Consider the following 26,075-nt stretch of genomic DNA (forward strand, 5'->3'; position numbering starts at 1 on the left):
TGCAGTGGACATGATTGCAATATCGGATCATGTCCGCTCGCACGTTCTTAAATAGGCCTCCAAAAAACAACATTTAAACATATTTTTGCCTAAAATAATGGAAGTAAGTTTGGTTAAAATCAAATTGAATATAATTGTATATCCTACTAATGCTTATAGCTACTCCCTACTTTTATTCAGTGAGTACCAGAAGCAGTCAGTACCTGTCAGCCAATAAGCATTATTTATTAAATACCTCTTAGCCAATGAGCATTATTGGGAAGTAAACATATGATATTGATGTATTATTATTGAAATTTAAAAAGCTGGTATTTATTTATTTTTATTCTGAAAAAAATTCAACTTGTTTAGATGTTGGTATTTCATATGGATGACAGAACATTTTTGACTACTGTCAAAAAACTGAACCTTTTCAAATAAAATTTTGAATTGTTTTCTAATCCAAGGGATTGTTTCTTGAAAACCTTCTCAAGTAAGTTTGCCTTATCTCATTTTTTATGGCAACTTAATACCATATAAACACAAACTCCTAAACTGATCCAGTAACCATAAGAATATTGCAGGGTTCTGAATCCTGATTAATATATTCTAGGCCTATCTGGTACCAGTGTAAAAAAAAAAAAAAAAAATCACAATAGTCAATTGAATTCAATCACAGGAATAGAGAGTAAGATAAAGAAGTCATACATTCAAAATGTTGGTTTTCTAATGACACATACAGTGGGGCAAAAAAGTATTTAGTCAGCCACCAATTGTGCAAGTTCTCCAACTTAAGAAGATGAGAGAGGCCTGTAATTTTCATTATAGGTATACCTCAACTATGAGAGACAAAATGTGGAGACAAATCCAGACAATCACATTGTCTGATTTGGAAATAATTTATTTGCATATTATGGTGGAAAATAAGTATTTGGTCACCTACAAACAAGCAAGATTTCTGGCTCTCACAGACCTTTATCTTCTTCTTTAAGAGGCTCCTCTGTCCTCCACTCATTACCTGTATTAATGGCACCTGTTTGAACTTGTTATCAGTATAAAAGACACCTGTCCACAACCTCAAACATTCACACTCCAAAAATAATGTAGGTGTCAGCGATGTCGGGGCGGCAGATTAGGGGTGTTTAGACTCTGGGTTCATGTTAGGATGTTAGGTGTAAACATACATTTTCTTTCCCCTTAGGAATTAATGGGGCTGCGTTACAGAGCTTTATGCTGCTTTATTGCAGGTGTTAGACTTTTTTTCTGCCGGCTTCCCCATTGATGTCTATGGGGAAATCGTGCATGAGCATGTAAAACCAGCTCACCGCAATTTTCAGCAGCACTGGTATTGGAGTGCGGTATGGAGCTCACTTTTTGCCTGCTAACGCCGGGTTTTTGTAAATCTGTAATACCAGCGCTGTAGGTAAGTGAGCGGTGACAATAACTTGCAAGTTAGTACCGCACCCCTCATAACGCAAAACTCGTAATCTAGCCGATAGCTAAGTATTTGGTCACCTACAAACAAGCAAGATTTCTTTCTCTCACATACCTGTATCTTCTTCTTTAAGAGTCTCCTCTGTCCTCCACTCATTACCTGTATTAATGGCACCTGTTTGAACTTGTTATCAGTATAAAAGACACCTGTCCACAACCTCAAACAGTCACACTCCAAACTCCACTATGGTGAAGACCAAAGAGCTATCGAAGGACAACAGAAACAAAATTATAGAACTGCACCAGACTGGGAAGACTGAATCTGCAATAGGCAAGCAGCTTGGTGTGAAGAAATCAACTGTGGGAGCAATAATTAGAAAATGGAAGACATACAAGACCACTGATAATCTCCCTCGATCTGGGGCTCCACGCAAGATCTCACCCCATGAGGTCAAAATGATCACAAGAACGGTGAGCAAACATCCCAGAACTACACGGGGGACCTAGTGAATGACCTGCAGAGAGCTGGGATCAACGTAACAAAGGCTACCATCAGTAACACAATACGCCACCAGGGACTCAGATCCTGCAGTGCCAGACGTGTCCCCTTCTTAAGCCAGTACATGTCCGGGCCCATCTGAAGTATGCTAGAGAGCATTTGGATGATCCAGAAGTGGATTGGGAGAATGTCATATGGTCAGATTAAACCAAAGTAGAACTGTTTGGTAGAAACACAACTCGTGGTGTTTAAAGGAGAGAGAATGCTGAGTTGCAACCAAAGAACACCATACCTACTGTAAAGCATGGGGGTGGCAAAATCATGCTTTGGCGCTGTTTCTCTGCAAAGGGAACAGGACGACTGATCCGTGTACATGAGAGAATGAATGGGGCCATGTATCATGAGATTTTGAGTGCAAACCTCCTTCCATCAGCAAGGGCATTGAAGATGAAACATGGCTGGGTCTTTCAGCATGACAATGATCCCAAACACACCGACCGGGCAACGAAGGAGTGGCTTCGTAAGAAGCATTTCAAGGTCCTGGAGTGGCCTAGCCAGTCTCCAGATCTCAACCCCATAGAAAACCTTTAGAGGGAGTTGAAAGTCCGTGTTGCCCAGCGACAGCCCCAAAACATTACTGCTCTAGAGAAGATCTGCATGCAGGAATGGGCCAACAACATACCAGCAACAGTGTGTGACAACCTTGTGAAAACGTACAGAAAATGTTTGACCTCTGTCATTGCCAACAAAGGATATATAACAAAGTATTGAGATGAACTTTTGATATTGACCAAATACTTATTTTCCACCATAATTTGCAAATAAATTCTTTCCAAATCAGACAATGTGATTGTCTGGATTTGTTTCCACATTTTGTCTCTCATAGTTAAGGTATACCTATGATGAAAATTACAGGCCTCTCTCATCTTCTTAAGTGGGAGAACTTGCACAATTGGTGGCTGACTAAATACTTTTTTGCCCCACTGTAACAAAATACTGCATTTATGTTTTTTATGTGGCTCACATTTTAAGTTTATTGTTCCATTAATGTAATGTAATATTACTATATTACTTTTTTATTTGCCCAAGAATTGGTGCAATTATTATTTCCTGTGTGAACCTGAGCTTCTCTAACAAAAAAAAATTACTTTTAATAACTACAGTAAGTTATTTTAGGCTGTTATATTTTGCATGTTTCCTTTGATAAACATTCTGATTTTATAGATCTGTATTTTTGTTTTCAACCACAGAATTAGTTGCTATATGTTGGGGGGGGGGGGGGGGAGGTTGCCTGGTAAGTATCTTACTTCCTCAGTTTTCATTTAAACTTTTTTAACTTTATTTTTGACTTTATTCAGTATTTCATGTTATTTACAGATTAACAGTAATTCTAATATAAAAAAAATGATCACTACAGTGACTAAGTTCCATAGGTGCTCATGTGATTGCAGAGGAGGCTTGCTATAAATATGAGATCATGTTTCATATTCATTAAATACCTTTTCTTATATTTAATTAGTGGATGCTTCTGTTGTGAACATCATTATAGTGTGGTGCTCAATACATGATATCTTGCACATCAAAGGTGAATCGCTAGCAACTTGAAAAATTAATAATTACAACCGTAACACTTTTTATTTACATTATTAACATTATTATTGTTATCATTTATTTATAAAGCGCCAACATATTACACAGCACTATAACATTAAAGGGACAGTCAAGACAAAATTAAACTTTCATGATTCAAATAGGGCATGCAATTTTAAACAACTTTCCAATTTACTTTTATCATCAAATTTTTATGGTTCTCTTGGTATTCTTTGTTGAAAGCTATACCTACTTAGACTCCATCTGATTTCTAAGCCATTGAAGGCCACCTCTTGTCTCAGTACATTTAGACAGTTTTTCACAGCTAAACAGTGCTAGTTCATGTGGGCCATAAAGATAAAATTGTGCTCACTCCCATGAAGTTATTTATGAGTCAGCACTGATTGGCTAAAATGCAAATCAGTCAAAAGAACTTAGATAAGGGGCAAGTCTACAGAGGCTTAGATACAAGGTAATTACAGAGGTAAAAGGTGTATTTATATAACAGTGTTGGTTATGCAAAACTTGGGAATGGGTGATAAAGGCATCAACTATCTTTTTTAACAATAAACATTTTCAAGTCGACTGTCCCTTTAAGTATACAGTTATGGAGTACAATAATCAGAATACATTTACATAAACTATAAGGGTAGAAGGCCCTGTCCTTGAGTCACTGTGAGCTGTAAACCATCTTTACATAAATGGATTAACAGGACAGGTGGACTTGTTACCTTAAATTCTAAACGAAGTACTTGGGGAAGTTGAGGGAGAGGGAAACATAAGTAGTAGAGACATCTTTATGTAAGCTGTATGCATCTTTGAACATATATGTTTTTAAGGAACACTTGAAGGTTTTGAGACTAGAGGAAGTCTGACTGAGTGAGACAATGAGTTCTATTTGATAGGTGCAGTTCTAGAAAAGTCTAGAAGACGAGAGTGTGAGGAAGTAATAGGAGATGAGGAGAGAAGTAGGTCTTGGGTACAATGGAGGGGGCAAGTTGGGAGTATTTGCAGACAAAGGCAGAAATATAGGAGGGTGGAGAGATGATTAAAGGGATACTCAACTCAAAATAAACTTTTATGATTCAGATAGAGCATGCAGTTTTAAGACACTTTCCAATTCACTTCCATTATCAAATTTTGCACAATCTTTTTATATACACACTTTCTGGGTAACAAGATCCTACTGAACATATGCACAAGCTCACAAGGTATACTAGTCGGAGATTGGCTGATGTCTGTCACATGGTACAGGGGGGCCAGAAAATGGGAGGAAAAAATACATTTGTCAGAAAAAAATCTACTGCTTATTTGAAATTCAGAGTAGGTGTTTATGCATTGTGTTTTAATTATGTACTTGTTAATTATGCAATTCTACTGAATTGAGTGGTCCTTTAAGAAAAATGAACCTGGCAGATGCATTTGTGATGGATTGCAGTGGGGACAGACAGTAGCTTGGGAGACTGGAGAAGACAGAAATGTAGTAGCCAAAGCAGGAAATAGAGTGGATAAGAATCTTATTTGTGTCTTGAGTGAGGGAGTAACAAATTTTAGAGCTATTTTAAGGTGGAAGTGGCAGAAGGTAGCTAAGGATATAATGTGGGGAGCAAAATAAAGATTTAAGTCAAGTGTGACCCCAAAGCAGCGGGCCTGAGGGGTAAAGGTGATGACAGAGGTGTCCACAGTAAGTGAGATTTTGGGGGTGCGGATTGGTAGATGGAGGAAATTGAAGGAGTTCTGTTTTAGAGAGATTCAGCTTTAGGTAGTAAGAAGTGATCCAAGTTGAGATATTAGCTAGGTAGCTGGTGACACGAGTCAGCAGAGAAGAGGAAATGTCTGGTGCTAACTCTGCTAGAAGTCAACTTATTTTATTTATTAATAAATACATATTTCTACATATATGTGATGGTATTTTGGTATTTCTACATATATGTGATGGTATTTTGGTACAATATAGATCAATACCTATATGTGTATATGGTTTTATATATAAGTATAGATTTATAAAGCTATATATATGAATATCTATTTATAAATACATAGAACATATTCTGCTATGTGCAGAACTTTGGAATGTGAAATATTCACTAAATACATAATTAAACCTTTATTAAATATGAATACTGCATAAATATGCTTTTGCATATTTTCATCTATTTGACTGTAAAGGGCTCCATTGCACTTTTATATATATATATATATATATATATATATATATATATATATGTCTGTATATGTGTACGTACCTATTTAAGTGTTTATATGTGTATATATATCTGTAAATAATGACCTTAAGACTTGGCAGAAAGCAGGTAATTTGTCACCTTGGCGATGGCAGTTTTGGTAAAGTATCGGGGCGAAAGGCCAGATTGCAAAGAGTGATAAGCGTTTGTAAACAATTCGCTCAAGAAGCTTAGACGCAAGGGGAAGAAGAGAGATTGGGCGATAGTTGCAAGTGACATTTTAAAAAAAAATAGGTGTAATTAGAGCATGTTTAAGGGATGATGGAAATGCACCAGATTTAAGGGAAAGGTTGAATATGTGTGTGAGGATAGGTGTAGCAGTTGTGAGGAAATAGGATCAGAGGGCAGGTAGTAAGATGGGAAGGTGGAAGGGGAGCAGAAACCTCCTCCTCTGTAACAGGAATGATAGTGCAGAGTTTTTTGGTATATTGAGTAAGAAAGTTTGCATTGATTTATTGTTGTTGGGGTTATTTCATGTCAGATGGAGTCCATTTTAGTTTTGAATTGTATTGAAAAGTCATGTTCTGTGAGAAAGTGGTAATAGGAGGAGATGGAGGGCACAGGAGGGTATTAAAGTGGAGAAAAGATGCTTAGGATCATAAGACACAGATGAAAAGATAGTTGCAAAGTAATTTTGTTTGAAGACATTGAGGGCAGAGGATTAGGAGCGCAGCATCAATTTGTAATGCAAGAAGTGGTCAGAGGAGCTTGCAATATGTAATTGTAAAATATTTGCATGTTTTTTTAGTTATGTTAATGCAATCTCAGGGGATAAAATGAACGGAGTCTCCAGGGGCTGGCCATAGGGGTTTCTTGAGCAGTCTAGAGGCATGGTTAGGATTTGTCACCTACGCTCAGACCATTATGAGCAATTCATAAACACTCTATTTCCCTTGTGAAGTATCTCACAGTTGTGTCTCCCTCTTTCAAACCCGACAAATTGTCTTGTTTTTATTTCTCTTTATAACTGTTTTAACATTTTCTTCTGTGCATATGTTCTAGGGATTCTGGTTAAGTTCAGTGATGATTGTCTTGAACAGCATAGCAAAGGAGTAGCAGGTGCTGCTAGGTAGAGTGAAGCATAACTGTTGTGACTGTAGATACAGGTAAGGCCAAAGGTGCAGACTTAGGTATAGGTAAGGCCACAGGTGCAGGCTTAGGTACAGGTAAGGCCACAGGTACAGGTTTAGGTACAGGTAAGGCCAAAGGTGCAAGTTTAGGTATAGGTAAGGCCACAGGTGCAGGTTTAGGTACAGGTAAGGCCACAGGTGCAGGCTTAGGTACAGGTAAGGCCAAAGGTGCAGGTTTAGGTACAGGTAAGGCCAAAGGTGCAAGTTTAGGTATAGGTAAGGCCAAAGGTGCAAGTTTAGGTATAGGTAAGGCCACAGGTGCAGGCTTAGGTACAGGTAAGGCCAAAGGTGCAGGTTTAGGTATAGGTAAGGCCAAAGGTGCAAGTTTAGGTATAGGTAAGGCCACAGGTGCAGGCTTAGGTACAGGTAAGGCCACAAGTGCAGGCTTAGGTACAGGTAAGGCCAAAGGTGCAGGCTTAGGTACAGGTAATGCCACAGGTGCAGACTTAGGTACAGACAGATAATATAGATGAGAGGGCGCTAGAAGCTAAGGTAACTTAACACACCTAATCAGAGACAAAAATTACAAAGGCAGTAATAAAATATATATTTACTCGGTATAGATAGGAACGTATCCCTATTTAAAGGTACAGTACATCATACATATAAATGGTAAATAAAAATGGCAAATGACATTGACATAGAGGTATCATATATTGATAAAAATAGTCATAAAATATTCGGGAATACCACCCTGAAAAGAAAAAAGATTGCGCTTAAAAATAAAACGTTTGCGCTTAAAAATAAAAAGTAAAAAATGGGGAATTAAAATTCAGAGCATTAATTAACCATATGGATTTTTTTTTTTTTTTTTATTTATAAATTTTTTTAATTCAAAAACAAAAATGAGAATCAGTGTACAGCAATAGTGAAAGTATCAATATGACATTCGTATTCAGTACAGTACCATACAATAATGGTTCAACTTAACTATGCATCCTCATTCTGCGTATAATTTCTGAGATTTCTCACTAACGAGATACATAAGGTTCTGATAACTAATCTAACTCGTGGGTTATAACTTGAGAAGTTGTAACAACCAAAGAACATGGAGTAACTCCAGCAAGATTTGTGGTTCAAGTACAATCACATTTAAACCCTTAGAATTATCCTCGAGTTCTAATTCAGTTAATATCTGGCAAATTTTTCCTCATCTGAAATTGGCATTTAAACCACTCTCAATCTCTTGTGTTACTGAATGTATTCTTGGCTGAAGTCCTCTGATCCCTATCTAGTTATCGTGTATCTGTAGTTTGGGGCTGCTGGAGACCAGGTATGAATAGTTGATTGCATGTTTATGATAGATATGGATATGGATAGTGGGCTCACAAGTACTCTTGCAATAAAAATCTGGCGTTTAATATGGTGTCTGATTTATTACGGTAAAGGTAGTCATACTTTTCTAAGGAGAATTGCTCTTCTACTTCCTCGACCCACATATTTCTACTCAAAGTGCTAGATGTTTTCCAATGGCGGGCTATTAGTTTTCTTGCGCTATTAAGGCCAATCTGCAAGACCAGCAGTTTTAGGCGGCAGGGTAACTTGGGCAAATCATTTAATAAGGCTACATTTGGAGTTAATGTGAAATCACTTGCAATACCTTGTTTACCATATGTTTCTACTGCTTCCCATAATGGACGGACCTTAGGGCAGTGCCACCACATATGAATCAAATTGCCATGCATCCCACAGCCTCTCCAGCACAAACTGGACGTGTTAGGATATATGCTAGCCAGCCTCGATGGGGTTAAGTACCACCGAAGAAGGATTTTAAAATTTAACTCCAGTATCTCCGGAGAAGTCGAGGATTTTTTGATTGAACTAAAAATTTTGTGCCATTTTTCAGCTTCTATATTTTCTGTGAGGTCTAAATTCCTCTTGGCTGTGTATGCTGGTAAGGCATCTACTGGGGAGTTTATAAGTAACTTACGGAATGTGGATAGTGTTCCTCTTGGTACGACGCCACTAAAGCACATTTGCTCGAAAGCAGTAGGTTTTCTCAGCAAGTCTGACTTAAATGGTGACGTGTGTATATAATGGTGTAATTGGGCATACTTTAGCCATTTGGAAAATTTCCCATCTGCCAAACCTGTTAATTTGTCTCTCTCTAATAGCTTGCCTGCTTCTGTGAATTTAAGTAATGGGATGGTGTAGTCCCATTCAGTTAATCGTTGGAAACCTTTGCCTAGGCCTCCCACCATTTCAATGTTTAATACAGTTGGGAAGAGAGGGGACCTATAAGTGGAAATGTGGGGTTTGGTGGCGATTATATGATCCCAACTTTTGAATAATTGTTTGTGAATTTCAAGATATCGGCATTGGGGGGTCTAAGGTCTTTAGATACCCAGCATAGGGCGTGTACCAGGGGAGCTTTGAGAATGTGTGAATCTAATGTGACCCATGCCTTGCGTTCTTGTGTCTTGTGCCAGTCTAATATTCTTTGCAGGGTCACTGCTTGGTAATACTCCTCAATCTTCGGTAAACCCAATCCCCCTTTACAATTTGGTCTATACATTGTGTTCTTATTAATTCTTGGTCTGCATTTACCCCATACAAATGTATTAAGGCATTTCTGTATCCTATTTAAGTACCATTGTGGAAGATGCAGTGAGAGAGTTTGTAGAATGTATAAGATTCTGGGCAATGTAGTCATTTTTATAGCTTGAACCCTACCCCACCAGGACAGTGGTTTGTTTGTCCAAGTCTTAAGGTCGCGTTGGGTATTGAGTAGCACTGTGTTATAGTTTTTGTCAAATAGTGTCGTCTGTCTGGGAGAAAGATGAATCCCTAGGTATCTGATTGAATCTGTTTTTAACCGGAGCGGACAAATTGCCGATAAGGAATTCAATTTAGTGGTGGGTAAAGTGAGGTTTAGGATCTCAGATTTTTGCTTGTTGACGAGAAAGTTAGAATAACTTCCAAATATATCTAGTTCAGCAAGGATTTCAGGGATAGTTGTTGATGGAGACGAGACCGTGAACAGCACGTCATCCGCGTACATTGCGATTTTATAATCCTGTTGGCCTATTGTGATCCCTTTGATGTTTTGGCTCTGGCGTACCCTAGACGCGAACACCTCCATCGTCAAAATGAAGAGAATCGGGGACAGGGGGCACCCTTGTCGTGTGCCATTGTTAATAGGGAGCGTTTCTGATAGAATCCCATTCACCTTCACCCTAGCACTTGGTTGAGTATATAAGCTGAAAATTCTGTTTATTGTTTTCGGGCCGAATCCTATGTTTTTTAGGGTTAATGTTAGAAATTGCCAATTTGTTCGGTCGAATGCTTTTTTGGCGTCTATGGCCATCAGCACTGACTCAATGTTATGGTGTTTTGTGTACTCTATGAGTGTTAAAGCTCTAAGGGTGTTATCCCTTGCCTCTCGGCCAGGGACAAAACCCACCTGATCCGTATGTACAATATCATTCAGGACTAGATTCAAACGGTTTGCTATGACTTTTCCTAGTATCTTTATGTCAACATTAAGAAGTGATATTGGTCGGTAACTGGCCGGTTCGTCCTGTGGTTTGTCGGGTTTTAGAATCACTGATATGTGTGCAGCTAAGGAATCCATAGTGAGATGGGATTTCTCGTCCAGGGCATTAAAATGTTTCAACAGGTGAGGGGCAAGGATGGTTCTAAATGTCTTGTAGTATAAGTTAGTGAGGCCGTCAGGTCCTGGGCTTTTCCCTACTGGTAAGTCTTTAATGACTGTCAATATCTCTGCCAATGTTATAGGTCTCTCCAGATCTTCTGTTTGAGATTGTGTTAATTTATTTAGGTTAGCTGAGTTTATGTAGTCCATCATTTGTTGTGTATGCATCAGAGAGGTGTTAATATCAAGATTAAATAGCTGGTGATAGAAGTTTTGGAAGTGTGCAGCTATTGCCTTACTGTTGTGTATATAATCATCATGTGAAGTTCTTAGTTTATAGATATGTGTTAAGTAGTTTCTATCTTTAAGCGTGTGTGTTAGCGTTTTGCCCGGGCGATTCCCCTCATAAAAATATTTTTTCCTGAGTTGTAGAGCTTTCCTCTAGGCCTCAGAGTAGAGTAGTGTTTTCAGGTCATTTCTAGCGGTTGTTAAAGCACGTAGGGTAATGTGATCTGAGGGTGAGTGTTTGTGCTGTAACTCTAGTGTGTGTATTCTTGTTGTCAAAGAGTTTAGTTGTGTGTCATGTTGTTTTTTGAGGTGTGCTTTATACTTGATGCATTCTCCCCGGAATGTCATCTTGTGAGCTTCCCATACGTAAAGAGGTTGAGTCTCTGGGATAGCGTTAAAGGTAAAATATTCTATTAGTGTGGATGTAAGTTTTTGTGTTATCAGTGGGTGGTGTAGGAGGTATGCATCCAGTTTCCATATGAATGGATGTATCGGGGAATCCGGCCAGTCCAGCTCCATTATTATCATGGAATGATCTGACCAGACTGTTGGGACAATGTCTGAGTCTTTTAGCAGAGAAAGGTTCGCCTGATCTAAGTAGAAGTGGTCTATTCTAGAATACATTGCCCAAGGGTGGGAATAGAAAGTAAAGTTTCGTTGTGTAGGATGTTGTGTTCTCCATGTATCTACTAGTCCTAGGTGTTTAATGCAGTTAAGTACAGAGTTAGGGGGGCAAGGTAGCGTTTTAGTGTTATTGGATGTAGTGTCCAGGGAAGGGTCAAGTATAGTGTTAAGGTCCCCTCCTAGGATTATAGGGCCTTTACTTACTTCCTGTGTCATAGCTTTCAACTTGTTAAAGAACCTATTCCTACATGTACTGGGGGCATAAACGTTAACTAACGTGATGGGTCTATTGTGTACAAGGCCCACTAGTATAAGGATCCTACCTTCTGTATCATGAGTGGAGTTGAGAAGTTTAAAGGGGAGAGAGCGGTGGATAAGGATACCAATCCCATTTTTCTTTTTTTCGTGGGAATTAAGGAAACTGAGGGGTAAATTTTTGTTATGAAATTTAGGTTCGTTAGCCTTAGGGTAGTGAGTTTCTTGTATAAATACTACTGAACTATTTTGCTTGGTAAACCATTGCAGAGCCACAGACCTTTTTGTGGGGGAGTTGAGACCCTTAGCATTTTGTGAAACTATTAATATTGATCTATGTGCCATCTTTATTCTTTGTCTTATGTTCTGTGAGTAAAATGTATAATGTATTCCTTACCCTGGGGTACAGCTTTGTTCTGCATGGTGGACCTGCCACTACGATGTGTTGTAAATACCTTATAGAGCGTAGAGAAGTGCCGGAATTGCCGTTAGTAGAGGCTATGAACCTGTGATATAGTTCGAACCTTAAGAGGATGCTGAAATGAAACAACAAACAATTATATAAACAATACAATAAACAATGAACATGTTTAACTGACATCTAAACAATAAAATTAAGAGTAGGTCTAGGAAAGGGAGATATCCTCTGCGTCCTAATAATACTGTAATCGAGGAGGGTTAGTAGTAAGGGTATACTACCATCATTCCCCCTTGGCTAATGTGAAGTGAGATTAGTGAAGGGGGATTTCCTTACTATGGAGGGATCTTGTATATAAACAAGATTGTTAAGTATGTTAAAATAAAGGTGAGTCGGTAACTTTAGCGTCTATACTTTTGAATTGGCCATCTAATTCTTAATATATAAGTCATTAGGGCAGAGTTCGACCTTGCTAAAAACCAGAGTGTTCCTGTTATTCCAGGTTTGGGGTAAATAAGTATTAATGACTGATAAGTTGATCTAGTCTCTCAAGGAGGTCCTGTGGGCGGAATTCGTGGATTGCTTGGCGTGGGGGATGCTGTTTTACGTTTCCTGTTGACAGTTATCCATTTCTGGCATTGTGGTTTGGGCAGGGAAAGTTCCGTAGTTTGATTTTCTTCTGCTTGGTCCGATGACTGTGGAATTTGCTTCGGTAGAGGAATGTTCAGCTGGGAGCAAAAAGAATTCAGATCCTCCAAATCTTTATATGTGTATTCTTTATTCTCTCTAACCACTCTAAGGGCAAAAGGTAACCCCCAACGATAGGGGATGTTATGCTCCTGTAGATGCATAGTGAGGAATTTGACTTCTCTTCGCCTGGAGAGGGTCAGCGGGCTTAAGTCTGCGAATATTTGTATGGTGTCGCCGTCTTTGTGTATTGGTGCTTTCTTTCTGGCTGCGGCCAGTATTTAATCTTTGTCTTTAAAGTTGTGACAGCGAAGTATAATGTCCCTTGGGGGTGCTTTAGCTGAGGGCTTGGGTCTCAAAGCTCTCTGCATTCTGTCTATAGATATGTTGGTCCCCTCCTTAGTGTTCAGGAGAAAACCAAAGATGTCTTGTATGTATTGCGGTAATGTCGCAGACAGAACATTTTCGGACACTCCTCTTATCCTTAAGTTTTGACGTCTGCCGCGGTTATCTAAATCTTCTATTTGCATTTGCCTAATTTCGCTATTTAGGTGTTGAAGTTGCTCTTAGCGTGATATACGCGCTGGCAAATACTAGGTACCTAGTGAAGTGGGTTCTGGTAAACGAGCAACTTCTTACTTCTAGAAGTAAGAAGTTGCTCGTTTACCAGAACCCACTTCACTAGGTACCTAGTATTTGCCCACGTGTAGTATTTGCCCGCACGTATATCACGCTAAGAGCGGGCAACTTCTTACTTCTAGAAGTAAGAATTTGCTCGTTTACCAGAACCCACTTCACTAGGTACCTAGTATTTGCCCGCGCGTATATCACGCTAAGAGTGGGTGTTTACACAGTCATCTGTTTTGCCTGAGCCGGGATAAAGCCGGTTATACACACGCAGGACCCAGAGTGTCTTCTGTCTGAGAGGCTACCAGCGAGGATCCAGCCGCCCATTCACAAGCAGGGAGCTGTGAGTTTTCATCAGAGGCCGAGAGCTGCAGTCCGGCAGGTCACTTGCACGCAAGGAGCGGCGTGTTCCAGCCGGTCATTTACACGCAGAGAGTGGTGAGTCTTTCATCGGAGACTGAGAGCTGCAGTCCGGCAGGTTACTCACACGCAAGGAGCGGCGTGTTGTATTTTACAAGAGCTAACCGAAGGATATCAGACTGACATCAGCAGCATTTGGTTATAGCTGCTGCAACATTATGTGTGTCAAAGTTATACATATACTTAAGATCACAGGTGATATATGGATACAAAGTATCTAAACAAGAACATTCTGTTGTTACATAACATTGATTATGATACTTACATATATCAACTGAAATTCTCATTCCTGTTATAATCACAGAGCGAAGGTTCCTCATATAACTTTTCAAACTCAATTTTACCCGATTGACTCTAAAGGGACTTTATATGTTGGAGATCCACTGATTGACAGAATAAAAATCCATATGGTTAATTAATGCTCTAAATTTTAATTCCCCATTTTTTACTTTTTTATTTTTAAGCGCAAACTTTTTATTTTTAAGCGCCATCTTTTATCTTTTCAGGGTGGTATTCCCGAATATTTTATGACTATTTTTATCAATATATGATACCTCTATGTCAATGTCATTTGTCATTTTTTTTAAATAATTTTTTTTATTGAGGTTATGCATGAATATAAAAAAGAAAACATCATACATTAATATGTTTGCAACAGTATATGCGCTTCAGTCAGATGTAAATAAACATTTTTGATCATAAAAAGACAATAGAAATCATAGACAACAAAAATTGCAACAATGTCTGATATCAAATAAGTTTCTCAAACCTCTAGATTTTTATATATATTTGTAAAACTGGCTGACTAGTGAGAAGGCCTCTCATGGACCCATTGGCTGCTTTAAAATGAAACAATATATAAAATAGTCAGATCTGCGGCCACTATTGGGCCTAAGAATAGCTCATAGTAAAAATATTATGGGAAGAGGAGGAATTTCAGCGGATAAGCACCGCTTATGGAATAGGGGGGTGGGGGGTGGAGGGGCGGAGCCATATAAAAAAAACAAGTTTCTGGAGTATCTAAGGGGTAGGTATAGGGCAGAAAAACAGTGGGAATTCTATAGCGTTTAAAAGCTTAATGTGTACTAGGGAGCATCCTGGTTAAGAGTGAGTAAACTCTACTAAACAAGGAAAGCCTTATTAAAGTGGGACCTACTCAAGAGAGGGCAGACACGCTCTAATCAAGAATAATAACAGTCACTAGACCTATAGGTAATAATGAGTAGTCAAATCTCTGATAGGTCAGAGTATATATGAGTTTAGGCTATATAGTTACTGTGAGTGACACAGCAGGCTCCGTTAGCTGAGATAGTAAGTTCAAATGTGACCCTTAATATGGGAGGTAAAACAACGCAACAGTTCAAAAGATAGCTTTTGGAATAGGTTAGGTCTGGACTCCTAACACATTTACTTAAATCTACACAGTATGTTGGTATAAATATAAAAGGGGTTAACTCTTCTGAGGGATGTAGATAATATGGAGGAGTTATAGAGATTAATAGTTGTAGCACATTTGTATAATATATTGCAATAAAGCCTAAAGATACTAGCTCTCGTATATATAATAATGACCTAGAATAAATCATAAGATCCACACCTACAGGGTGAGCTTCATTATTGGGGTTCCATATTGGTCAAGGTAATAGTAACTAACAGTCTCCACTGTTTAAGTACTTAGATAGGTCATGTGAAACCAACCCAAACTTCGGCAGCTTTAAAAATATATATACTGTTCTTAACATTAGAGTGTGAGCTAAATGTTGAACGAGAAAATAAATCGCATGGCCCAACATTGATAAACATATGACAGTAGAAGTTCCAGTGGAAAACAAAATATAAGTTACGCAAAGCGCTTAATAGTAGATAGAGGCCTCAAACCACGTGGTTGCTACTCAGAACATCTCTATAGAATTTGGGGTGATCTGTAAGGTCTAATTATAGTAGATAACCTTGTGTTCCCAAAAACCTGGGGGGTTACACATTTAGCATACTGATCTACATGGTGCCACATATAAGCACTATTCTAGAGGTTATTGAGCAGATTGTATCATAGGTGTATGTGTGGGGTCAATACAAATCCTGGGGTTATCCTTGTAATGACCTGTTCTCCTATCTCCGTTGAACTAACAGTAAAAGGGGTAGTTGGGAAGTCTAGTCAATACATACGGGACATTTGAATAACATTGCTTACTGGTTCAAGTAACGTGTTATTAGTACAATATATGACCAGTAACGAGCTCATGGAAGTATTAAACCCTATATGCCTGCCTTACAAAAGCTTAACAGTTAGAGATTCTATTATAAAATAGTACATTACCAAAACTATGGCAGTAGTCTTAGTGATTTTAAGGGCTCATACTTCTATATTCAAAAATCAGTTCAGCCTTGCACTGAATAGTAGTGTAATAGTGTTATGGAGAATTAGGATGACCAGTGCTATGGATTGGAACAGTGTGGTATTAGGGGGTTAAAGATGAACGGCTATGGAGGTTAACCAAGCGTTGAAGTGAAACCTACCCAGCTTAGGAGCCCCAGTTTGCTGTTTACTAGCAAGAAGGTTACAACCTATATGTATTATTCCGTATCATCTCAGATATATATAAATTAACATATAACTACACAGTGTTAAAGGAAGTGTCATCATAATAATGTGTAATAGCTAGTTAATACAATACAACAAAGTTTTTTATCACACACACAAAATGAGGCTATATTATATTAGAAGGGACCATTGGCGTGGTAATCCTGCAGCACATAGGAAAACTGTCCCAGCGTCTATATGTTAATCGGCCCAAAACCAGCAATTAATGTACATCCCTGAGCTGGGGTTATTAAACAACAAGAACTAACCGTACCTTAGTACATTCTGTGTATGTGAGAGGGAAACAAGGTGTAAATTAGAGTAATACTAAATATGTCTCCCTCCAATTACAGAGGAAAACATATGTGCCCTCATTGAGTAACAGCTTTCGTCTCCCTGTTTTATCTAGAAGGAAAAAAACTAGAACTTTATCCTGTTTATCAATAGAGTGTATACATGAGCATAAGGGAGAAAGTACATATAACCTAAAACGTAAATCGTAATACCCGGTATGGGAAACAGATGGTTAATGACAGCAAAAAGGATCAACAAATGTCCAGGTACGAGTACAGAAAGAATCTATCTGCGTGACAGAAGTTTTCCAAGCCAGGCAAGAAGTCAATTTTAACTTTCCAAGTTAACAGGGCATCCCAGTGTGCAAAGACACATACAGCATATGTCTATCCTATACCATTTTTAGTTATGCGGGAAGTAGACGTCTCACCGATCTGCATCTTCTGGCCTCTCAAGTAACCTGACAGGAGTAAGTTGCATTCGGCGCCAATTAAGGATGAACTCACAAACCACAGTTTTTGCAAACTATATAGTTCATAACTGATAGCCATCCTAAGCGCCCAGTCACTGTCCACTCGCCGGGACCCGCCGGGACCGACCGCATCCCACCGGAGCGCGCCCAGGCCTGAACAAGCAAGCTGCGTCTGAACGAGGGGGACCCCATCACAGGGTAAAGTCTTTCACAGGGGCTTCCATGTATCTATCGGAACAGGATTGATCAGTGACCGCATATCTTCTCTAATGTAAGGTGAAGAACTAAATACTTAGGTATGTGTACCGAGCGCTAAAGTTTATAAAAAGGCCTTAATCTTACTAACAGATTAGCCTCCTAGCAGGCTAAATAGTAGGTAACAGAATAGGGGGTGATAGTAAGCGCTGAATAGCTTAAAAGGCTGGAAACTAAATTCTGGCGAATAATTTATTCCATATACATTCAAATTAAAATCACAGATAAAATGTTAAAACACAATGTTCATATATAAATACAGTAAAATTCTGTTCATGGATCCATGAAATATTCCAGGAGTTTTGTACCTGGCTACTTTAGTTATACAAAACCTTGAATGTAGCTATCTTCAAAGTTCTTATGTGTGTTTAGGATAGATTAATAAGTCGGTTACCTGACTTTGGCGTTCTAGATATGGTTCTATTGTCAGTGGATGAAAAAAATGTGTGGACTGTGGTTCAGATCAGACCAATGTGATGTGTGACAATAAACAATATATCAACTTTCAAATAAACATTAAACTCTCAGCACATGATGGTGTAAAAGCATTCGTTCAAACTTCAATATAAAATGAAAAAAATAATGCAATAATCAAAGGCGTGTGAGATCCGTTACCGGACCAAGTGGAGGAGGGGCTGTGAAAGAACGTGACGTTGATGCAAAAAGTAGGTGTTTAACCCCAGAGAAATGTGAATCCACACTAGCGCTAGTGGAAAAAAAAAAAAAAAAAAAAAAAAATTTCAAAAAGAAAAAAATATATAAAAAATATATATAAAAATAAATAAATATAGAAACATATATATATATATATATATATATAGTTCAATGTAGATCAATCTTGAACAGATGAAAAAATGTGAGACAGATGAAAATAATGTGAATCTTCAAAAATAAATGAATAATCCCCTTGAAAAATAAAACAAAATTATCCGCAATCCAAAAGTGTAAAATTACGTAAAACAAATATAAATTTTGATGGGCAAAAGTCTAAATTGGCAGAGATTCTATATAGGTGCTCCTAAACACAGAGCCGCTTCAGCACCCTAGGTGCCAGATCCGGAGGTCGTAGTTACCAACTGGTAAGTGATATTGTTAGTGTCTATGATGGAAGTCCATATAGTATATATAGAAATGTTGTTCATAAAGTCAATATCACAAAAATGTAAAAATATAAAATGATGAAAAGCCTGAAAGAGAAAAAAAGAGAAAAAAAGAAACAATAGTGCAACACTGTATATAAGGGACAATAGTGGTATAAGAATCAAGCTATAAGATATAGTCTTGAGAAAGGCCAAATCGTGGCCGAAACGCGTTGACAGACATACTGGTGAGCTTGATTCTTATACCACTATTGTCCCTTATATACAGTGTTGCACTATTGTTTCTTTTTTTCTCTTTCAGGCTTTTCATCATTTTATATTTTTACATTTTTGTGATATTGACTTTATGAACAACATTTCTATATATACTATATGGACTTCCATCATAGACACTAACAATATCACTTACCAGTTGGTAACTACGACCTCCGGATCTGGCACCTAGGGTGCTGAAGCGGCTCTGTGTTTAGGAGCACCTATATAGAATCTCTGCCAATTTAGACTTTTGCCCATCAATATTTATATTTGTTTTACGTAATTTTACACTTTTGGATTGCGGATAATTTTGTTTTATTTTTCAAGGGGATTATTCATTTATTTTTGAAGATTCACATTATTTTCATCTGTCTCACATTTTTTCATCTGTTCAAGATTGATCTACATTGAACTATATATATATATATATATATTTTTTTTTCTATATTTCTTTATTTATAGAATGCAGAAGTAGAGAAGGCGCTCAGGTAGAAAAGGATATGATGCTGAAAGTGCTATAGAAAGCACTATACTCAAAAAGAGCAAATAATGTCGAGTTCCAGGCAGCAGAGTATAAAAGAAGAACTTTATTCCATATGTTAAAAAGGACAAAATCAGGATGTCCTGTACAGAGCCAGCAGTGACTCTAACAATCAGGCAAGTGAGCTGATCCCCATGCAGACATGTTTCGTGCACCAGGTGCACTTGATCACTGCTTACCTGGGGATCAGCTCAAACGCCTCTTAAAAGGCTGAGCTAGATCATGACATCACAATACTGTTATACCTGATTGGTTACCTATTTCCACAAGTAGAGCAAACAAATGTCACAACATTTAAAACATTTTGTAAGACATATATATTAGCTGAGAAAATGCCCTCATACATTAACATGTGAATATTTTCCAAAAAAACTATAAGAAACAAAATAAATTCTGTGAAATGTCTAAAAAATTCCACATTTAAAGTACTATTTTTAAACAGGACATATATATAGCGTGAAGAAACATTGTAGTGACACACAGCTTCCATATAATGCATATACAAACAATATATGAGTACCTCCTTCAAAAGACAGACCACTTTCTGATATATATATTAACATTCAGTGGCAATACTATTAGCAGAAAAAAGGCCTAAATTAATATTTTAAACTCAAGTAAAAACATCCAGATCCCGTCTGACGTTTAATCCATCTGGTTCACTAGTCTGTAATTTAAACATCCAAAAAATCTCCTTTTTATTTAGCAATGCTTCCCTATTGCCACCTCTCTTCCATGTTGTGATGTGGTCAATTGCCTCTATCTTTAGAGAAGAGACATCTGAATTGTGTTTTGTTTTGAAATGTCTTGATACTGGTGTATCACTATCTTCGTCCTCAATAGATCTAAGATGTTGCAAAAACCTATCTTTTAAGGAACGTTTAGTTTTCCCTGTATATTGAATTTTGCAGAGATCACAAGTCAGAAGATAGACGACATGTGTTGTTGCACAATTAATAAAAAATCTAATGTCATATTCAGTATGGGTTACGTTAGAAACAAATTTATCCCCCTCACATATGAAACCACATGTTTTGCAAACGGGACGTCTACATTTGAAGCATCCCTTTTTCTGTTTTAACCAACATTTGCTCTTTTTAGGTTTCACATCTGAGGGTGACAAATGGTTGCCCAAAGTTTTTGCTCTCCTAGGGATGAATTCACACCCTGAGTCCAGAATTTCTTTGATAATTGGATCAGAATACAAAATTGGAAGAGATTCTTCAATTATATTACATATTTTAGTGTATTCTGCACTATATGTAGTAATGAACTTGATCTTACTCAAATCATCCTTATTGTCTCTGTGTTTTTTTGATTTATATTGAAGTAACTGTTCTCTGGGAATTTGATCCACATCTTCTTTTGCTGTTATAAGGATACTATCACGATACCCTCTCTGTTTAAATCTAGCTGTGGCCTCACTAGCCTGACGCTGATATTCACTTTCATTGGAACAATTCCTTTTGATGCGGATATATTCCCCTTTCGGTATACCCCTCAAAACATGTCGTGGGTGACAAGATTCAAACTGTAGCAGGGTGTTTCCCGCCGTTTCCTTCCTGTACATTTTAGTCTGTATAGGGGTTCCGATTTCCCCACCCTGGACTGTGAGGTCGAGAAAGTTCACACTGTGTTGACTGTGTGTTCCCGTGAATTCAATACCTTGCTGGTTACAATTGAGATATTGACAGAAATAATCTGCCCTTGTGGCATCACAGTCCAGGATGAAGAACAGATCATCAATATAACGATAATATTGAATTATTTCTCCTTTGAATGGGTTGCTATCTCCAAAGACGTGGGACAGTTCCCACCACCCCATAAAGAGGTTGGCATAGGATGGGGCAAATTTTGCCCCCATCGCTGTCCCACGTCTTTGGAGGTAGTACTCTGTCTGAAACATGAAATAGTTATGCGACAACAGATATTCTATTGCTCTTATCAGAAATATCTTGGTGGCCTCTTCAAAGTCACACATAGTGTTGATAAAAAATTCTACAGCTTGAAGGCCTTTGTTATGCTCAATAGATGTATACAATGAAGTAACATCCACAACCATAAGTCTATAGTTGGTTTCCCATTTAACTTTAGAGATTTTATTTATAAAAGATGTCGTATCTTGAATATAGCTAGGCAGTTGGCATACCAACGGCTGCAAAAATGTATCAACAAGTTCTGAGAGAGCCTCATTTAGAGACCCTATCCCCGCTATAATAGGTCTTCCAGGCGGGGACAGGGGATCCTTATGAAGCTTGGGCAACTGATGAAAAATTGGTGTCACCGGATGTGACACTATCAATTTTTCCTCAGTAGATTGTGTGATAATGTTGTTTTTACGTGCATAACTAATGATATCCACAATCTCTTTTTGAAATTTACTGGTCGGATTTTCCTTGAGTTTTGTGTATACATCCCTCTGGTTAAGCTGTCTTTTAGCCTCTGTAATGTAGTCAGTTCTGTTAAGAACGACTACATTACCTCCCTTGTCTGACTGTCTGATTATGATATTATCATTTTCAGATAGTTCTTTCAGAGCCATTTTTTCTTTGTATGTCAAATTAGTTTGCTTTTTATTTTTATTTTTGTCTGTCACTGATTTCTCTAAGTTACGTAACTTAAATTCCACTGTCTTTTGAAAAACATCAATTACCTTAGAACGTGTCTTGAATGGATAAAAGGTACTTTTATTCTTGATGTGTTTTGTTGAGACATTGCTTTCTTGAAGGCACTCACTCTTATCTACTTCACCCTCATTTAGCAATTGGTCTAGATCCCTCAGTGTGTTCAATTCTGAAAAGTTTAGATTAGACATTAATGCAACATCATTGGTTTCTTCTGCTCTTTCTATGCTAATATCAGGTTCATTTTGTGCCTCCTCATCCTTTTTGAAAAAATGTTTTTTCAAAGTTATTTTTCTTGCAAACCTATTAATATCTAGGATTGTCTCAAAGATGTTAAAGTGATGAGAAGGCACAAAATTTAGACCTTTCGAGAGCAGATCAACCTGTGCAGAAGTCAAGGGTACAGAAGATAAATTGACCACATTCTTATCCCTTAGGCATATTTCTTCGCTCCCCTTTGTGATCTTGTTTTGATTGTTTTTTTGTTCTTCTGTACCTCCTTTATTTCTTCTGCAACCACCCCGACTACCTCTGTGTGTTTTTTTCTCACTTCTTGCGTGGCCAGAGCCTGCCCGTTTTTTGACTGTGAAGTAGGATTTTCACTGTAATATACTGCATCATTCTCTTGAAAGACTACTGCAGTTTCACCTACATCAGGGTAATCACCATCTGATGAGTCACACTCATACTCGGTGTCTGAAAATGTTACACTTTTGCCCTTCTTATTCCCTTTCCAGTTACTTTGTTTGTTTTTATTTTTTAAATTTCTTTTATACCCTTTTTTAGAATTGTCCTCCTGAGTCCATCTATAGACCTGGTTAGAATCATAGTCTCTTTTATCCCTAGTCATCTTTCTTGACTTGAATTGCCATAATTCCCTTTTAAATGTGTTCATTTTGATTTCAAATTGTCTGTCATATTTCTTAAAATCAGGATCATACTGATGTTTTTTTAGTAGGGTCTGGGTATCCCTAATCTCTGTCATAAGTGTAGTTCTTTGTTTCCTTTTATGCACTAACAGTAAATCTATTAGTGCAAAGGAACAAGTGTCCAGAATTGAGTTCCACTTTTCTATGAAATCCAAATCTGTTACTGTAAATGAGGGAAATTTCCTAATATGCAAGCCTCTGGGAATGCGGTTATCTTGTTTGTATAATAAAAATGATTTGATATCAAGATCTAATTTAATGTCCTTACGTCTAAGTGCATCCATATCAAAGAACAAGCTGTCTAATGTGTGTATGATTTCATTAAAGTTCTCATTAACATCATCCTTAAATTCACTTAATACATATGCTTCTTCCATTTTGCCTGAAATATAAGTTTTAATTCCTATCTACACCTCAATCAATGTCTGTATATTGTTATAAAAACACTACTGAATGTACTTTTATGAAGTTCTCAAAAATCTATATAGATGTAGCAGGAAACATTAATGGTTCTTGGAAAAAAATATATAAACAAAGTTTTGTTTTGATTTGATTATTTGATATATTTTTAAAAGGTATACAAGCAAGAACCCAGAAATGTAATTTCTGCTAAATTATATATAGTGTAGTTAAATCCCTTTAGGTAAGAACACTGACACAGGTATCAAATAGGAAGATTTGAAACCTAAATCTTCCTCTCTTAAAGAATTATATCAACCTCACACAAAATACTGATTGTTTTTAAGAAACTATAACAAAAAGCATCAATGATTCTTAAAGGATATGTAAACAAAGTTTGTTGTAATTGTCTACTTGATGTAATATTGAGAGGTATAGAAGTAAATATAATTTCAGTTGAATTATGTGTGGTATAATTATATCCCTTTAAATTAGAACACTACCACAAGTATCAATACTAATAGAAATATTTACGACATTGGATATATCTCAATAGAAAACTTGTTTAAGCTTAAGGCAAATTGTTAATGGTTGTTAAGGAACTATAAGTATAACCCATGCAAGATTAAATATTTCTAATGTGCTATGCTGTTCTGAGAAAAGCTACGTTGATTCAAAAATATGTCTCACACAATGTGCCTATTAGATTTGAAGCACTTATATGATTACAACAGATGTTAATAGAGGCGGTTATACCTATCATCCCCAGTGTCTATAGACCCATATGTTGAAACACCGTCTATCAAATACCAATTGCTTATTTCCAACTTATGCACTGTGATAGTCACTCATTTAGATAATTTAGAAAATGTCCATTAGTGCACTATTTAAGCAACACGCACAGTGTTAGATAGTCCTGAGAGGATTTTCTGACTTGGTAGGAAACGTCCATTAAACAGACATTGGATGGTCCTGAAAAGATTTTTATGATTAAGTGAAAAACGTCCTTTAGGTAGACATATCGGACACAAACTGCAGCTATGGTCACCCCAATAAGGCTTCGGGAGTCAGAAAGAATCAAAGTCCGTTCAAGGTCCTGTATAGAGTTTGTTTGCTCAATATCGTGTGAAAAAAGGCAAAAGTAAAAGAAAGAGTATGCTGGCTCAAATTTCACAATGTCGGTATAGGTATACTTCCTGGAAATTCAACATAATACAGTAGCGGTCTGTGTATACATCCTAAACACCCACCTCGTCTTCAGCCGGATTAAACTCCTGTTATTTACAGATATTTCCAATGTCCTCTAACTTCAACAAATATAGAGAGGCACATCTCTTGTTAAACAGTCACTCACCTCAGTCTTATAGCGGGCACGGCAGCAAAAGTCACAGTGAGGCAGAAAGGAATTCCAAACACAAATGTTTCACTGTGTGGTCTGCGCTCCTCCCGCAATTCAGTGAAGTGAACGGAGCCCGGCACAATGGAGAGTGGGCGGGGGACACACCCCTGTATACATCTATGCAATCAGATAGGCAGCCTCTTCTTGCGTGACAGCCACACACGCCGAAAACAAACAGAATGCAGAAGTAGAGAAGGCGCTCAGGTAGAAAAGGATATGATGCTGAAAGTGCTATAGAAAGCACTATACTCAAAAAGAGCAAATAATGTCTTTATTTATATATATATTTTTTCTATATTTTTTTCTTTTTGAAAAATTTTTTTTTTCCCACTAGCGCTAGTGTGGATTCACATTTCTCTGGGGTTAAACACCTACTTTTTGCATCAACGTCACGTTCTTTCACAGCCCCTCCTCCACTTGGTCCGGTAACGGATCTCACACGCCTTTGATTATTGCATTATTTTTTTCATTTTATATTGAAGTTTGAACGAATGCTTTTACACCATCATGTGCTGAGATTTTAATGTTTATTTGAAAGTTGATATATTGTTTATTGTCACACATCACATTGGTCTGATCTGAACCACAGTCCACACATTTTTTTCATCCACTGACAATAGAACCATATCTAGAACGCCAAAGTCAGGTAACCGACTTATTAATCTATCCTAAACACACATAAGAACTTTGAAGATAGCTACATTCAAGGTTTTGTATAACTAAAGTAGCCAGGTACAAAACTCCTGGAATATTTCATGGATCCATGAACAGAATTTTACTGTATTTATATATGAACATTGTGTTTTAACATTTTATCTGTGATTTTAATTTGAATGTATATGGAATAAATTATTCGCCAGAATTTAGTTTCCAGCCTTTTAAGCTATTCAGCGCTTACTATCGCCCCCTATTCTAATGTAAGGTGATCTGTCTGCACAGGGTAGCGGTACCGCCCTAGCTGCCAGTTTAGCCACAGTTCTGATCTTTAGCAATCTGCTCGCCTCTATCTCCTGTATTGGAGGGTGTAGTGTGTGCGGTAGTCCCATGACCAGCTCGGCAGATGTGGCGGCATATAATGTGGATGGGCTGACGTTATCCTATATATCCGCATGCTCTCCTTGGGAGCATAAGTCCCTGTTATGTGTCCGGGTCACTGGCTGCTTCATAGCTGACCTTAGGCTGGCTGATAAATCTTCAAAACTGTCAATCAGTTGCAGATTGAACTCCCACAGAGCCTCATAGATATCTGCCAGAACTATCTCCATGTTTATCTCCGTAGCTTTAGTAGGCCTCATAGACTTGCGGGTAGTATTGGTGGAAGGCTGATATATATATTCAGCTAAGTAACTTTCAAGTAGTATAAGGACAGTCCTGCTTACTCAGAATTAAGTTTTTTGGGGTAAATTACATTAAAGATGCTGCAATTTGCCGTTATTT

The sequence above is a fragment of the Bombina bombina genome, chromosome 4 (assembly GCF_027579735.1).
Source record: "Bombina bombina isolate aBomBom1 chromosome 4, aBomBom1.pri, whole genome shotgun sequence".
Lineage (NCBI taxonomy): Eukaryota > Metazoa > Chordata > Amphibia > Anura > Bombinatoridae > Bombina > Bombina bombina.